The 4,087-nt window shown below is 42.8% G+C and overlaps 1 pseudogene; it reads left to right on the forward strand.

Annotated features, from left to right (window-relative positions):
* Nucleotides 1-1,093: 1,093 nt before the first annotated feature.
* Nucleotides 1,094-2,498, forward strand: LOC149173703 (calcium-transporting ATPase, endoplasmic reticulum-type pseudogene; annotated as a pseudogene).
* Nucleotides 2,499-4,087: the final 1,589 nt, after the last annotated feature.

Raw genomic sequence — 4,087 nt, forward strand, 5'->3', positions numbered from 1 at the left:
ATCTTCAGCCATTTTCCATTTTTCTCGAAATCTGTGCATCCATTGATCACGATTTTGCTATGGGAGGTGCATCATGATGATAGGAACATGCTCAGAAATTTTCAGATCGATCCGATTTACCGTTTGGGAGCAATGGCGAAAACAAGTTCTGGTCTTGTGAAAATTCAGCAGCAGCAGCTTGAAGGTGCAGATCTGAACGTGGAAATGAACTCCTGCAGCATGCATCCGGCCAGAGGACACCTGCACAAGGAAAACAACCAAAAATCATCAGCCAAGCCCTCATGCAACCAAAGGATCCACGCATGCAACAGCAAAATATGAGCATGCAGCAGCAAAAATCACCTCACAGCAACCATCTGACTTCAGGTACGTGACTAAACCTTGTTCCTCTATTGCATGAATCTAATCTAAGCACTGCATAAACGAATGAGATGGGGGGATTCAGCCAGGAAGCTAGCCATATCCGATTGCACTCATCCAGGCAAAAATCACGCAGCATGCATGGGTAAGTCACTCCCGTGAAAATTGAAAATAAAAAAACAGACAGTGGTAGAGGCTTTAACTCCAGTGCAACTGATTAATAAGAAGAGGACATGCAGCTCATTATAGCACTATCGTCTGCATGTGGCCACGTACACCTGGCCACCTCACTCCTTCACCACAAATCACGCAGCAATTAACGAACGCTCAGCTGAAACTCACAGACTGTTGTTAACTTGCACTTGCAACATTTTCAACTGAAGTATGCATCCTCTGATTCCACAAAATGATTAACCCATCGTCCTCCATTGAGCTTTGTGGCCTGGTTCACAATTCTCCAGCGTATCGGGCTCACTTAGAGGTGCAGGGGCACTCTACAGGCGTTTCTACAGGAAGTCGTCTACAGGAAACGCAGAAAACAGCTCTGCAGAAGGAAAACCCGAGATTTTTGTCAAAATTCAAGCTTGAAATGAGAAAAGTAGTTAAAGCTCGTGTCCAAGGTTACCAGGGTTCTTGAAAGTATTGATTTTGGAGTTTTTCAAACGCATTATAGATCTGTTAATGGTGGAGCAATCTGTTTGAATTCAGAATCTGATCATCTATTTCATAGTCCATGGAGGACAAGATATTCCCTGCTTGGTCTAAAACTGTTGAAGAATGCTTAGAAGAATATGATGTGAGCTTAGAGAATGGTTTAAATTCTCATGAAGTGGAAAAACGCCGTCAAATATATGGATGGAATGAGCTCCAGAAGAAAAATGGTACACCTTTGTGGAAGCTGGTAGTGGAGCAATTTGATGATACAGTTGTTAAAATACTTCTGCTGGCAGCTGGCATTTCATTTCTTCTTGCCTACTTTCGTGATAATGTGTCTTCTGAGAAGGGCATAACAGCCTATGTAGAGCCCCTGGTCATTCTCCTGATTCTCATCCTCAATGCCATTGTTGGAATATGGCAGGAGAATAATTCTCAGAAGGCTTTGGAAGCTCTCAAAGAAATGCAATCTGATCATGCAAAGGTCTTGAGAGATGGAAATTATGTTGTAGATCTTCCCTCCAGAGAACTTGTTCCAGGAGATATAGTGGAACTGAAGGTGGGAGACAAGGTTCCTGCAGACATGAGAATTGTGTCCCTCAAGACATCCACCTTTAGGATGGAGCAGAGCTCCCTGACCAGAGAGAGCATGCCTGTGGTCAAAAGAACATATCCAGCCACCTTGTGTGACTGTGAGTTGCAGTCAAAAGAATGCATGGTGTTTGCAGGAACTACAGTTACCAATGGTTGTTGCACATGCATTGTTGTGAGCACTGGCATGTTTACAGAAATAGGTAAAATTCAGGCACAAATTCAGGAAGCTTCAATGGAATGTCATGATACCCCTTTGAAAAGAAAGTTAGATGAATTTGGTGAAAGACTGACAACAGTGATTGGTGCCATTTGTATTCTTGTCTGGATCATGAACTACAAATATTTTCTTTCATGGGAAGTCATAGATGGGTGGCCAAAAAAATATCAGGTTTTCCTTTGAGAAATGTACGTACTACTTTAAGATTGTTGTTGCTCTGGCAGTTGCTACTATACCAGAGGGATTGCCTGCTGTGATTACTACATGTTTGGCTCTTGGCACTCGTAAGATGGCACAAAAGAATGCTATTGTGCGTAAGTCACCGAGCGTGGAGACTTTGGGTTGCACCACAGTGATTTGCTCTGATAAGACAGGTACTCTTACAACCAATCAGATGTCTGTCAGTGAGTTTATAGCCATGGGGCACAGTGTTGGTTCACTTAGAGAGTTTACTGTGAAGGAACAACATATAATCCTGAGGATGGAAATATTGGATTGGCCTGCACATAATATGGGGGGAAATTTAGAAACTCTGGCAGAAGTTGCTGCAGTTTGCAATGATGCAGGGATATCTTGTCAAGATCACCAGTTCCATGCTACTGGTATTCCCACTGAGGCAGCCTTGAAGGTATTGGTTAAAAAAAATGGGAGTTCCAGACCCAATGGCAGGTGATACAAGTTCCATTCTCAACAGTGGCACAATGAAATTGGGCAATTGTGATTGGTGGATACAAAGATCAAAGAGGCGGGCTTTATTGGAGTTTGATTGTGATCGAAAATCCATGGGTGTTATTGTCACGGAACCAATGGGACAAAATCGTCTGCTAGTGAAGGGCGCCATGGAAAATTTGCTTGAAAGGAGTGCTTTTCAACAACTTGCAGATGGATCAGTTGTTGAATTAGATGATGCATCAAGGAAATTACTCTTGAGGAAGTTTCATCAAATGAGTTCAAAGGCTTTGCATTGTTTGGGAGTGGCATACGAGGAAGTTTGGGGAGAGGGCAGCAGAAGGAGAAATTGGCCGAGAATTTAGCTAGGGAGGTAGCACCTGTGCTAGCCACCCTAAGCACATCCATCCCCTCCATGAACACTCATTTTTTCAAGGTTCGGACACAATCTGGTCATGGTTCAACCTTCTACAGGAAGCTACAGGACTTTCTACAGGAAGTTCTGTATTTTTACCAGAAACATCCTGTAGAAGCCTTTGGGCAAGCCAAAATCAATTATGGAGAGGGATTTGAAGCTTGAAGTTTGTTGAGGAGGCATGTAGCCACTCTTTTCTTCCATCCTCCACTGATTTCATCTCCTTTCACCACCATTGCCACCATCAGATTGAGTATGTTTGCACAATCATACTAAAGCTGAGAATTCTCTAGAAAAAGGAGCAAGTAGTGGGAAGAAGCAAAGAGAAAAGCATGGTTTCATGACAGAGAAGAGGACATCACTTCAGAAGCTTGGCATGACAGGGAGGCCACCAGGGCCATCAAAGATGAGGAGATAGATTGGTTGCTCAGAGGATGAGCAACACTTTCAGTAGGGGGGTGATGATGAGCCCCAAAAATGGATAATTATTTGGGCTCATTCAACCTCCTAATTCGACTTAATCCACCATTCTCATTAGTTTATTGCATGTTTTTTATTATATTTATGCTAATAGAGTGAATTGGGTTAGTCATTATGCCAACAAGTCTAATGTGTTCTTTGTGTAGCCTTTTTGGTCAATTTGGAGACAAAATCAATGGTTGAAATGAGCACTTGGCAGCCAAATTCGTGGAGAGTATTTTTAGGAAGGTGTTCCCCTCATTTATGGGCCCTTACCTTGAATTCCTCACCATCAGCTCGGAGTTCAAGGGCCACCAAATCAATCAGCACAAGGGCAGCCAAGCAAGTCAAGTAGGACTGTTGTTAACTACAAGTCTTGGGCAGCCGAGTCCCTAAAGTTTAGGAGGACTGTTGGGGTCCTCAATTTGTATAAATAAGAAGGCTTAGGGCCTCATTTTGGTTAGCTAGTGGTTAGTCATTTTGTAGGCAGAAGTTAGCTAGTTTGTAGTTCGATTTTTATGCAGTAGATTAGCTTTGCTTTCAGCACATTTTCAAGTTTCCATTGTGGACAGTTTTGATGTAACTCTTCTTTTCTTGCTCAATAAAGATGAATCTAGCTTTGCACCAGCTCTGAATCTCTCTTAGGAGGTTGTAGCTCTTGGGGTTGGGCCCATCTCAAGCGCCCAGTACCTCCTTTGTTTACTTTCATGTGTCTTTGC

The sequence above is a fragment of the Pinus tabuliformis genome, chromosome 4_2 (genome assembly GCF_031772625.1).
Source record: "Pinus tabuliformis cultivar Carrire ecotype Pingquan chromosome 4_2, CPIR1, whole genome shotgun sequence".
NCBI classification, from domain to species: domain Eukaryota; kingdom Viridiplantae; phylum Streptophyta; class Pinopsida; order Pinales; family Pinaceae; genus Pinus; species Pinus tabuliformis.